Source organism: Phalacrocorax carbo, chromosome 7 (genome assembly GCF_963921805.1).
Source record: "Phalacrocorax carbo chromosome 7, bPhaCar2.1, whole genome shotgun sequence".
Taxonomy (NCBI): Eukaryota; Metazoa; Chordata; class Aves; order Suliformes; family Phalacrocoracidae; genus Phalacrocorax; species Phalacrocorax carbo.
The window spans coordinates 46,240,580-46,254,787 of NC_087519.1; positions in this window are offsets into that span (position 1 = coordinate 46,240,580).

Consider the following 14,208-nt stretch of genomic DNA (forward strand, 5'->3'; position numbering starts at 1 on the left):
AACCAAATGCTTTTTTTCAGACACAGGAGGATGTTACCTAACATTCAGCAAGCTTATACATAATCCCATTTCAGAGCTGTGCCTAGATACTAAATGGAACCAGGATTCTTCCTGTGTGTTTCTGAAATGGAAAACGACACAAATTCAAAAGCCATTCTACATAGCAGGTGCACAGGATGTTTTTAAGAGATCTAATCTGGATGTTTGTGTATTTCAGAGGAATTGGTTGTGGTCTCCCAGAAGACAAGACAGTGCTCAGAAACACATTATACAGATCTTTTTAAAAAGATATTATCCCTTTCTTATGTGCTTGTGGATTAAAGGTTAAATACTTTACATAAAAAATTAAATTTCAATTATCACTTTGCTTCAGAATTGTTTCATGTCTTACAAAGGCTGTGGAGGTCACATCTTCCTTGGAGCTATTATATGAGATAGCCTGCAGAAAAGGAATTAAGTCAAAGTTATATTCTAGAGCACCAGGTAGAAAAAATACTGGCTTTTCATACCAACATGATCTAATTTGTTCTAAAGCAGGCTCATAACTCAATCATTTAATTTTGAAAGAACTGGGAACTGGTTCTAATGGAAATGCAATCCCCATCCCTACCAAGGAAGGGTCTGTTCCTGAACACAGGAGCTGCTTTCCAGGGACCCCACCTCAGTTCCCTGCCTACTCCATGGCCGCAGAGGCAGAGCAGAAGGGTGCAGATACATGTCCAATGCTACGCCTACAAAACAGTTGGAAGAGACAGCCTTCAAAATACCCATATGAAATACAATTAAATGTCTGGCTATTTTTACAGGAATAATATTTTTTGCCCTGGATGCAAGAATGGAAAATGTGGGCCCTAGGCCACATACGACTTGCGTCCATCTGCAGACTACTTTCATCTGGAATGAACAAAAAACTAAAAAAAACCCAACACCCAAAACCAAAATACAAAACCAAAAACAACGGCAGTGGAATATTTTAAATACAATTTATTTGTATTGCTGTGATCAGTATCTTAGAAACCATGCTAACACACACACAATGTGGCTGAGCCACATTCAGCTCTGGCAAAACTACTGAAGACAGCTGTTTTACATCGGTGATGAATTGAGCTTTGTACAGATTGGTTTCATTGCATACTAAAAAGAGCCCCCATTTTTTGGTCTTTTGAGTTTGGCATTAATTCTAAGATGGTGATTACAGAAAAATAACTGAAGCCAAGTCATGTCACCTGAGGAAGTTTTCACCAAGTTCTGCAACTGATACCTTGACCAACCTGTTCCTCAGCTTGTGCTCACTGCTGCTTTGGTTCTTGTGACTCTTTTTGTACGATGAAATACTTCAAAGCAGGCACTTTGAGGCATTATCTCCAGTTCTGCAGAAGCAACAGAAACATTGAGCTTTATTGTCTGCCCACTAACACCAGGTCCATAGCAAAAAGTGTCTACTGGCAGAAGGGACTCGGCTGGCTGAGGGATCAAACTCCCACTTCCTCTCGTAGGAGCATAGGACTAACTCCTGGCTACCGCTTAACAGCAATCATGTGATAACCTCTTTTTCATAAATTTTAACATAGTCTGAAAACCAGCAGAATTTCTGGGATGTACTGCTTTCTAGAATTTCCCACTGGTGGTTTCCCAGGGGTTGTGACTGCACTTGCAGCATCTCCAGGTCCACACGTACTTCATAATAAAGGCCTAATGTGTCCCCTCAAAGGATCATGTTCGTCTGCCCAGGGAAACTAGTCAAAGGAATCCCACTGGTTTCTAGAGATCAGTTTGATCAAATGGGTATGCTAATACAATAACCAAAATGGCAAGTTCTCCAAGTACTGACGTTTTCTTGTACTAGATATGCCTAGTATACCTCCACTACTGGCTGTTGCCAGTTCTCTGCATTCTTCACCAAGCAAGTTCTCTGTAAAAAATGCCCTCCTTTCCCCAAGCGCCATGTAAACAAACTGATTTCACTACTGCTTATCCAAAATGGCTAAACTCTTAAAATAAAACTCAGGGCTATATAACATTTTATTATGCCATGCACAGTTCAGTGTATCACATCATTTTGAGAAATGAGTAAAATGTGAGCTTTACCGTCTGTCTAGCTTTGCTATAGAGCAGACTTTCTGGGATAAGATCCAATTTGTTGTAAAAAGAAATACGATTCTGTTCTCTGTGCAAGATTTATTGAAAAAAAAAAAATCTCCGATACAATAACTTCATTGGCTGCATAGCTGTTCCTGTAAGAATCCTATCTGTTTTGGTTCTGCTAATTCTATATATACATCTGATCTAATGGAAATAATTTCTACCAGGAACCATGTATTCCTAACAAGACAATCTGACCTTCACAGATTGGGATCCTTCCAGGCCTAGTTGCCTTAAGCAAGGACAGAGAGTCATTGCTGTTCACAACAGTTTTCCTAACTACTACCCTGATTTAGCTGTAAGCATATTAAGTATCATTCTGCAAGTCTGAAGCATGAGCTTAAGGATATAAAAGTTGTAACTGCAGCAAAAAATAGCATAACAGTATAGACATTATTTTAAACAACACATCTTCTGTTTGGAATGGAGGAATGAACTGCAGACTTAAATTCTACAATAGATCTCAGTCCAACAGCCAAAAAAAGTCAGGACAGTTTGAAAATATAAAAAACAAGGAGGGTACACAATGCTTAAGAAAAAAACTCAAGAAAATTATTCGTGGCAAAAAAGCATCTACTTTTTTGCCCGCTGAAGAATGATACACAAGAAAAACAATTTCCCTCATTTTTATTTGTGTTTCAAATTACATTATAGTTTGTTTATGCCTTTTCCTCTGTGCTGTGCTGGGATAATGAAATACTCAATATTCAGAGTTAGACTCAGATGGCTAGTTGTGGTCAGAAATGAGATCTCCGTTTTAGCCTTCAGTTCACTGAGGTACTCAGTTTCATCTCACTTAAAGCAGTCTTTTGAGCAGTCTCGTTGCCTTCAGGCCATTAACCGTTCAAAGCTAGGAATGCACTTTAAATGCTTTAAATGCCTGCAGTGCTTGAAGTGAATTAGGGCCAAAATTAGGAGGAGGAACTGAGTAAGGCAGCAGGGCTGTAAGTCCTTCTGGAAAAGAAAGCAATTTTAAGGGGAAAAAGAGTACTGATGTTTTAGAAAAATATTAGATTCTCTCTTCTTCAGATCCATGTGACTTTGCTGAAAAAGGGGAAAAAAGTTTTAAAAAAAAAAAAGCCGAGGCTGCTGTTGGATTCATTGGCTGGCTGGAAGTTATGAATGCCATCGTTCAGAAACTGCTGCTGTTCCCCTGCGCGGCCGCACATGCCGCTGGCCATGGGGAGTGGCGAGGACACTCCACAGGCTGCTTGATTGTTTGTGTGCCAAAGCTTTGGTGAAGGGTTGGAAGGAACAATGTCCCTAGCTGTGTTCAAAAGTATCCCACCTCATATTACAAAGTACATTATTCCACTGATCGCTGTCTTTTGGCTATTTCTTCAGTCATACAAAGGAGTTGTATGAGCCTGCCATGGTTTGAAAGACCTGACACCATCCTTGTCAAAGCCATTTAACTGCTTCTGCACCAAAACTGCCAGGGGAGGCCTGGGGAGCTGCCGGAGCAGCAGGCGCCTTTGCCACTCGAAACACAGGACCCACAGCATCTGCCCTTGAGCCCGGAGGGGACCGACAGCTGAGCGCTCAGAGAAAGTTAATGGGCAAGGAGGCAATTAAAGCCAGAGTCGAATCCAGAAGAAAACACGAAAAATCAAGCCAACACTAGTAGAAATGTATCTGTACAGCTCCCTAACAGGTAGACAGGTTATATAGGAGCTTTGCAGCTGGCTAACCTAACACTGGGGCCACAAGGCCAACAGAAACATTGCCACAACATGGTGTGGTTAACTTGGTTTGCTGTAACAATAACGGGCACAGACCTAACATCAGAAACTACAGCATCTCCCCATCTCTCAACCCACCCACTGTCCTTTGTTGGCAGACACGGGGTATTATGGTAAGCAGGCAAACACAGCTCTGTGAGCTTTGGGTTTCCTCTCACTGATTTGGTGCTATGTTCTTAGACAACATGTTAGGGAAAGATTTAGCTATAAATAATCAGGTATCACCTCAGTAAGAGGCAAACTCTTCCCCTTTTGTACCCGAGACATGATTTCTTTATAGCACAGTCCCCTGGAATGCTGGGAATACAGTAGAGAAAGCAAACATCAACTGCTTGGTAACAACAACACTGATGCAGCATTTGTTATGCTACTTCTGCTGAATCAGGGTGATTTAGTGTCTGATGTTTGGGGAAAAATTGTCAGAACACCTCATTAAAATACCACCATTTTGCAAAGAAAGTTGGCAATATTTATTATTTAACTAGCTAATATGTTTAGAGTACACTCAAGTCTCTGTAATTTCACCAGTAGCTAGATATCAAATGTTAGAATGTCAAATTCATATTTTTGTTAGCCATCCTTCTAACATCTGAAAGTCTACACGCAGCATTCAGTAGACTGGCAAAGAAATGTTTTCAGTTGTACAAATCCTATACGATTCGTATAACTAACTGCAGGTTACACTGCTTCATATTAGATTAGAAGGACATATCAACTCATCCTCACAAAAGGAATGATCCAAGTAATAAAATCTTTATAGCTTTCTAATATTGATATTAATTTTTTAAAATCGCATTTCTTTCAACTGAGCTTTTTCCTTTTAAAAACCCTGGATTTACCAGCAAATCAAAAGCTATGTTTATATGCCCTGAATTGTTTTATTACTTTGCCATACTCTCTTGTAACCTGCAGACTAACATGTGAGAAAGTATCAGATTATTCCATTCACAGAACGGATTTACATGTGGAAAAATTGTCCAATGAGATGCATTTTGTCAGTCACACCATTTGAAAGCTACCTTAAAAATTGCTTGAGATTACTTCCACTCCTATTTACATCATGAAAATAAAGACTGATTGTTGATTTATTTTATAACTATGCAACTGAAAACCTGAAAAACTCCATTTATTAAGCTACTAAATATTTAATTCCACACACTATTTCCTAGGGCTTAGAGTGTATGCATCATTTCTCTTGGCAGAGCACTTCAGCTGAATGCTGAGATACCTGATAAAAAAAAGCTGTAAATATAATGGATAGCACCATTTCTGCACTATCAGGGCACGCATCTATATGTTCAGTTCTGGTCATTTCTGGATTAGTTCCCCACTGGTGTCTAAAAATAACATCAGTAACAATGTGGGTTTTGTCTTTGTATAGTTTGATTTCAATGGCTGCTGAGTGATTGGTAAATACCTTTCTAGCTGGCACAGGGATAATTGCTGTGAATAAATCTGCCTGACACATAACTTATGAGAAACCATCTCAGCTGGATTTCTTAGTGCTGAGCTTTAGATGACTGGAGGGTGAGCTGCACTACAAAACCGTGGCACGTAAAGCAATGCCAGGTTTCAAAGCTGCCACTTCAGTAGCCAAGGTCTCAACGCGCACCGTAGCCTGACCAGGGGTTTCCAGCCTGTTATGCACAGCCTGCCGAGCCCACGGACCACTGCCTGCCCCGCAGCACACGGAGGGGATGGCAGCATGTGAACAAAGAGCCAGGCATACTTAACCACAGATATTTGGAGGCAGAAAGCAGCTCTGGAGCCCTGACCAACCAAGTGCTACGCACCTTCGCCTGCTGCTGAACTGAAGGGCACGCAGGAAACCAAACACCTCCCAGGAATAGCCCAGCAACCAAAGCTACCCAAGCTCAGGGTCAGCAACAGGACAAGTTTCAGATATTTCGGATAAAAGCTTCACTGAATTTCTCCCTCTCCAGTGATTATTATTCAGGAAGTAAACGCAACCCATTATACACCATAAATCACCATGGGATTTATGACTTGGGAAATGTCAGCATTCTGGAGGATGCTTTTTATGTTTTATACATTAGTGTGACCTGTTGGTGTGGTTTTTATTGTTACAGGTGAAGAAAAATGGCATTTTCCTCAAAATTTAAAGGCGTTCAATGTGTTGCTCAGATTTGCACCGAATTATAACTTCTTGACCGAGCTGCTAAGTGCAAGTTAAAATTCCAGCCTTACCATGCTGCATTTTCCATGTGGTTTTTTTTTCTGCTATCACAAACACATGAAGTTAATTATTCCATTCTGTTGCTTTGGATAAGAAAAGTTAACCTGTAGTGCACCCTGTATGCAGCAAACAGCTTAAGGAAGAGGCCTCGGTGCAGGCAAGGGGATGCACGTTTGGCAGTGGCCAGGTGCCAGAGTCACAACATCTGCCACTGGTCTGTTCCACTGGCAAAAAGCTGAGAGGAGCCCCAAGCCACCCCCAATACAAGGACAGACCCCATACTGTTTTGCAGTACCTGTGGCCATGACTTACCTTCAAGCAGCCAACTGTGTTCCAGGCCCTACCTCTTCCAGCCTTCCACCGACACTGGCCTGAAAAGCTTCCTCTGGCTCTGGATCTGCTAGAGGTAGGGTACCAGGCAAAAAGATAAGGCACACAATGCCATTTGCACTATTTTGGAAAATTCTTTCCAAATCTCATCCCAAAGACTAGCAATTAATTGATGGTTGCAAGGACAGAGCAGAAATGAGAAGCTTCATGTCTGAAGTGCTTGGAGAAACCTGAATACATAATGCTCTCCCTGCTCAGGCCAGCATAACAGGGCACACACAAGAGCTGCCCCCTTCCCCCAGCATCGCCTGTGGCACAAGGGCAGAGGTGGATTAAAGTGAACAGGATAAATGACTGCCATAGCTGCTGCCTAACTGATTTCTTCTCCTTTTGCCCAGCTCCCCTCACTTGTAAAGGGACTGTTCTTAGAATCACAGAGCCATAGAACAGTTTGGGTTGGAAGGGACCTTTCAAGGTCATCTAGTCCAACCCCCCTGCAGTGACCAGGGATTTCTTCTACTGCTCAGGCTGCTCAGAGCCCTGTCCAACCTGACCTTGAATGTTTCGAGGGATGGGGCATCAACCACCTCTCTGGGAAACCTGTTCCATCTATCTTTCTCATGTGCTCCCTTTAATTACTGAAGGGCTCCAATAAGGTCTCCCCAGAGCCTTCTCTTCTCCAGGTGGAACAGTCCCAACTCTCTCAGCCTTTCTTCATAGGAAAGGCTCTCTGATCTCTTTGTGGCCTCCTCCAGACCTGTTCCAGCAGGTCCACATCCTTCCTGTGCTGAGGACTCCAGAGCTGGATGCAGCACTGCAGGGGGCATCTCACCAGAGCAGAGGGGTAGAATCACCTCCCTTGCCCTGCTGGCCACACTGCTTTCGATGCAGGTCAGGATACAGTTGGCCTTCTGGGCTGTGAGCGCACATTGCCAGGTCATGTTGAGCTTCTCATCAACCAACACCCTCAAGTCCTTCTCCACAGGGCTGCTCTCAATCCCTTCATCCCCCAGCCTGTATTGATACCTGGGGTTGCTCCGACCCAGCTGAAGGACCCTGCACTTGTTCTTGTTGAACCTCATGAGGTTCACACAGGCCCACTTCTCAAGCTTGTCCAGGTCCCTCTGGATGGCATCCCATCCATCAGGCGTGTCAACTGCACCACTCAGCTCGGTGTCATTTGCAAACTTGCTGAGGATGCACTCGATCCCACTGCCTGTGTCATTGATGAAGATATGAAACAGCACTGGTTCCACTACAGACCCCTGAGGGACACCACTTGTCACTGATCTCCATCTGAACGTTGAGCCGTTGACCACTACCCTCTAGATGCGAGCATCCAAACAATTCTTCATCCACCAAAGAGTCCACCCGTCAAATCTCTTTCTCCCCATTTTAGAGAGCAGGATGTTGTGGGGAACCATGACAAAGGCCTTACAGGAGTCCAGATGGACAACATCTGTAGTTCTCCCCTTGGGAACTGATGCAGTCACTCCATCATATAAGGCCACTGGCTTGGTCAGGCAGGACTTGCCCTTGGTGAAGCCATGCTGGCTGCCTCAGATCACACCCCTGTCCTCCATGTGCCTTAGCACAGCTTCTAGGAGCATCTGTTCCATGAAGGTGAAGTTTAAAAGTTTAGTGCTCAGGATACATTTTTACCATTTCAGACTCAAATGGGCAGGAAAATCGTCCTTCAGAGGTTGGATGAGGTAGGGAGGCAGCAGTGCAGGAGGCCAGGAGCAATGAGGGATGCTACAACAAGAGGTACATACGGGGTTCGTTATTCTCAAGTGGTTGGGTTGGTGGTGGTACCATGATGCCCTGTCTGTACCCAGACAAAGAGTGTGAAACAGCTGGATAGTAAATGACACTTTTGGTTGTTCCTTTGTTCTAACTCCTGAAAAACAAATAACTGAAGTGCTCAGCTGTGATGAGTGTTCCAGTTCTTGGTTCAGCCCTGAATGTCCTGGTTGAAAACAACTTATTAGACTGAAGATACTGCATTCAAAAACAAATGCTGGCTTGTATGATTTCAGCTCATGTGCTGAGCAAAGTCATACACCAGCTGAAAACATTTTTATTTGATATTACTGTGTTCTCTGAAAGAACATTAGATCATACCAGGAAGGAATACAATGGCAAAACACGAGCTGGCTAATGAAAAAAAGGATATATTCATTAACATAAATTGTAAAAGACTTTCTAAAATGCTGTGTTTAAGATTTAAGTAATTTATTTCTTCATCTGATCATTCCAATTAATCATAAACAGTGGATAAAATGGAGCAAGATGATTTCAATGTCATCTTTAGAACAAAATGGAGGATTTATTCAGAATCTTTTATTCTCTATTTTCCCATGTATTAAAAAACTGCAACAAAACTGAGTCTAAGCCAGCCCTGGAGTTTGTGCCCTGAAGTGACCCACCCTAAACTGAACCTTTCCCAGGAGAAATACCCACAGATATCTTGCTCTTGTCTGTACGTATGAGGACTCCCTTTCCTTAAGAAATGGAAAAGGCAAGCCTGAAAAAGGTTGGCAGTTAGTTAAAGGGGACAAAATTCAAGACCAGAAGAAAACAACTTCAGATAAAGCAAAAACATACTAAAGTCAGCGGAGATACACCAGACCCTACCAGCTGAGTCTCAGCTGTAAGGAAACAGCATTTGCATGAGCGGTAGAGAGTTCTGCACAATGCAAACTTACCACTTCTGAATGCGAGCTGAACCCGTATGATCTCGATGCAAGATTTGACACTGTCCTCCTGGAGGGACTGGTTCAACATTCCACTGCGTTTTATAGACAACAAGTTGTCAAGTCATTTTCTCACTCCTTTTCCAGGTGACTCTGGCATAAGTGTGCCTGGATTCTGTATCTCTGTGGAGGTGACCCCTCCTTTTGCAGTCCATCTACTTGTGGGAGAACATGAGATGGATCTTTGTTCCTTACCTTTTCTACAGCTTATATTTTCCTTCTTAAATTAATCCTCTGTGCTGGGAAAATATGCATTTTAAAAATCACCAGAACAAATCACTTAATTCAAAAAAGCCTTGAAAAGTCATTAAAATGTTATCAAGTTTTATCCAACCAGAAATTAAGTTCTTAAAAACATTCAAAAATTGCCACTTCCATGCACAGATTAAAAAACTGTATCTTATTTGTAAGAGCACAGCCAGCTTTACTAGCTAGATATGTACTGTAAACACCAAGTCCCTAAAGAAAAGGTAGTGTGAACAGCAGCTGCTACGCTGGTGCTGCAGTACCCTCTTGCGACAGACAGGGCAACTTCAGATTTACAGAGAACCCAGAGGATGCTCTACTGCATCAGTCTGCTGAGGCACTGGAGCTATATCCACAGAAAAAGGTGTGTTGATTTTTTTTTGTTTGTTTTAAAGAAATTAAATATGCTGTACTTAAAACTTTTCTCAGGAAAGATATATTTAGAGTTTTGGGGCTTTGAAGAAGCTGAATGTTTCCTCATTCTGTGGTGTCTTTGCCCTTGTTCAAATGAATCCTACTACAGTTACACGGAATGAAGTAGGGCACCTGATCCTCACTGTCCTCAGCCTGGGGTACCTGTGTGCACGAGCCAGGGAAGCTCAAAAATGACTGAGCACTGGCATTTTGGCTACTGTTCAGATCACTTGAGTAACTGGGAGCAATATCTACAGGAAGAAACACGTATTCTTGTGTGTGTTTGACTTTAATCCTCCCCACCTTTCTCATTTCTGTAGGTTCTCTACTGAGAACATATTTTGCCCCAGACTGAGCTCCCAGAATTTGCTGGGTTTTGCTTTCAGAAGTTAGTTCTGTCTTTGAATCACAAAACCAGTGGTCAAGACTGCCTAATTAGCCTCCTCTTTTCCAGAGTAGCCACAGATCGTATGCACTAGTTAAATCTGGCCGTTGCAACAGATTCAGGCTGTTTCCTAAGCAGGAGCCACACACCCACCTACATCATCTTACCTCTCTTTGTCCACGGTACACAAAATTTGTGATACTTGTTACTGCTCAAGTTAGACTGAGCTGTTGGGATCACAGTAAGTCATCCAACTTCTCCAGGACTTCAGGAGTCAGGTCCCACTACACAAAATCTCTCCTGCCGGAGTCACCCTGCATCCGCCTGCACACACCTGCTGCGGGCTGGAGTGGGTGGTTGCCAGCAGATGGCAACCCCTTCCTGCAGCCCCGGGCAGCCAGGCCAGCGGTGCGTCTCAGCCATACCGAGTGAAAAAACAGATGTGAATGATAAAAAATACAGACTAAGTATTTCTATAATTAATTATATTACATATTATTTACATAGGATAACTATTATTTTGTCCTCGATTTTTGAACACAAACCCCTCCTCTCAGGATACAGAGCCTACAGAAGGAAAACAGTTCTCCCTTCCTCTCTTAGCAAGGTTTTGTTTATTAAACACTTGCAGAATGGTTCCTCTTCCCTTCTCTCAATGATATATCACAGTCACAGACAACAGAAAATGATTTAAATTAATCACTACATGAGAAAAGATCCCAATTTAATGAATATTTGGAAGACAGTTCTTTCTGCAACAGCCCTGCCCTCGAAACTGTTTCCATGATCAACATTTCTGTTACACCACTTCTCTTAACCCCTCCTCTGTTTTTATATAGCAAAGAATAAATGACAGAACTCACCTACCTTTCCTCAAAGAATCAGCATGTTTTGTAACACACCCCAAATGACAAAGGATGTCACAAGTAAAATTTTGCCAAAATTGGTGTTATTTTTTGCTATTTTTAATCCATTTACGTGTGCTTTTCTAGTAGCACATTCAGAATAAGTGTTGCACATGGTCGTACACGTGGGATACACACAATGACAGCATTTTGCATGCTTTCATTGCAATGCCAACCTTTTAATGATCAATTTAACACAGAGATAACTTTGTTTTATTAAGATAACCAGCTAGTAGTCACTTCAGACAACAGAGGCGTAAAACACTCACTGCACTGAGCAAGGACTGCACATGCTCTGCTCTCTCAGCTCCATCCCAGGCTGCAACAGCCTGCTGCTCCTCTCCCTCACCAGGCTGCTCCGGCAGCCCTTCTGCAGCCTGTGCTCCATAATCCTTCTCTGTTTCCTCTCTCAGCCCAAGGGGCAGCAAGTTCCTGCAGAAGGCTACACATTAGATGACGGAACTAGATTTGAATACACTTCTACAAAAAAAAAAAAATTACCTTTTTTTAATAGGTTTTCTACTTTGTTCAACATATTTATATACGATCAACTAAATATGCAGGATGCCAATGAAAGTGGTAGTAGTGGGACAGACTAGAGAAGTAATTTGGCTTTACCTTCCCACTGAAGGCAGATGGGTTTATAAAAACCTCATCCAAAATACAAAAGGCCAACGATCATTTTTGCAAGGCCTTACACGCAGAAACTCACCACTTTAGTTATTCTAGCTTAAGTTAATTGCTGCAAAACGTCAAAATTCTTAGTTCAGTAAAAGGCTTTCCTCTGATTCAGTTTATTGTTTCATTTATACTAAACTGAAGCAAGCTATCTTTAAACCTCATTAAGAGCATGTTATCTTTTGTAATGTCTTAAGTGCTTTAAAATTATGCTGCAAGTAAAAGGGAACACAGATAATTCTAAAGGCTCAGACAAAGAGGAAGAGAAGATATTTTAAAAGATTTTTATAGGGGAATAATCTCTAAAAATAGGCTTTTAATAAATTGTCTTGAAGTTTAAATTTAAAGCAAAATCCATGGAGAGATTGCATATGGGCTGTATTCAATGTGTGTAAGAGAACAACCCTTCCGGGGTATAATAATCCATACTACATTATATTATTGGCAGATAACAAGAAGTTCATGTTTTGTGAGTGTACTTACAAGTGTACTTTTATCTGAGCAGCAAAGCCTTTGCTCGTTCAGCAAATGCTCTGAACCAGTCTTAAATTTTTCGAGGTTACTAAATCACCAAACATGTTGAAGTGAAAATATTCCATGTGTTACATGAACAATTAGAAGCATCAGCAACTGCCAACAACAATTTAGAACATACTAAAACCCCAAAAGAAGCAAAAATTCACTTACTTTTTTTTCCTCCAGAGAAAGTGATGCTGCTGATAATTGATTCAAGTATGTTCTGTGAGTACTAACATTATCATCTATCCTGCAAATAAGTTATTCATGCAAAATGACAATTGCATAGTCCCAATGCTTATTTTTATATGAACATGGGCATGGGAAGGAAATAGAAAATGTCTGAAAAATGCAAAATTATTTTGAAACTAAACTACGTGGACTTGATTTTTTTTCTGGTAGCTATTTCTGAACAAGCATCTCAAAGTTTGAATGCTGTCAAATGTCAAAGGATGGCTTCTTCTAAATGAATGCTAATTAAATTAGTAGCATAGGTAACATTGACTTGAAATTCTGTATATATTATGTGAGATTCAAACTGAGACAATATTTTTCTTTCTGTCTTGATATATTAACATATATTTCTTGATTGTGTTAAGTTATTACATGAGCGATCTATAATCTACTGATCATTTCCTTGATCGCTCTTCCTGCAGCTCCTTTGCCCCAGAGCTCCTGATTGTGAACCTAATGGCACCAGGTCCTCCTGCACCTAATGAAGGCTGGTGGCCACATCCCATAACGTTGGCATTGCACAGCAGTAACTAGGGTAGGAAGAGTTTGCATGTCAGTGCAGGATTTGGTAATATGGCTTAATATACTTTTAAAATAAGCTCAGGTAAATTAAGCACAATCCCAGAGACTTCCCATTAAAACAGTGTCCTTCACACACAAATTAATCCTTGGATGATCACTTCTGCGACTCCTTCCAGGAGCTCAGAACTCTCACAAACCATGCCACCCTCTTGTCCTTGCTAACTCCACAGCAGCAGCAACTGGGAAAGAAGAATTCTGTCCAAAAAGCCCATGTGCTGCAGGTGAGATTTTCTCCTTGGGGAAGAACAAGAGCAGCACAAACCATAACATTCAGATTTTAACCAAGTCACGTCATGGCCTCAAGTACAGCAGTGCATATGATAACAGCACAAAAAACCCTACTTAAAATAGAGTAATATAGTCTAAAACCCCTATTCTTTGGCCTTTGTCTGGTGCCTGACAGCTGCCTACATTCCAACTATAGAGAGAGGGGGCTTTTGTGACACCAGCTCATCTCAAACGAGCCACATGTCATCACGTGGAAACAATTTCCAGTCACTTTGGCTGGACTGCATTTATGGCAGCGACAGGTGAGAGACGATATTCCTTTTATTCATTGTCAGGGCCACTGTGGCATGAGGCCTCTTGATTGATTTGGGGGGCTAATGACTGACAACGTGTCATGTTTCAGGCTCGTACAGAAGACTTGTTGACATACAGTATATTTTTAGTTGATCTATTTTTAATTTAACTTCTGTATTGCACTAATTGCTGCAAAATCCCTGAACTCCTTTCCACATTGCAGTACTGCCACTTTGCACCCCAGTCACTTCAGGGACACTACTCCAAAAGCATGAAGTTATGTATATATAATATATAAGTGTACATACTGGTCACTAAGATCAGAGTTTTGGTCTCTTTATGCTATGCCCTGGACTCCGGAATTGGAGTGATGACATGAGAAAACCTTCACAACTGAGACACCTAAAAATATTATCCTAGAAAATGTCACGCTGGCTGTGCTGGCACCCAGGGCTCGGTAGCTGGATCAGTTGCAATGTGAGCTGTGACAGCATGGCACAGCACATCCGTGTTCCCGTCCATCCTGTGACAGCACTGCACGACACCGCCACATGTGAGT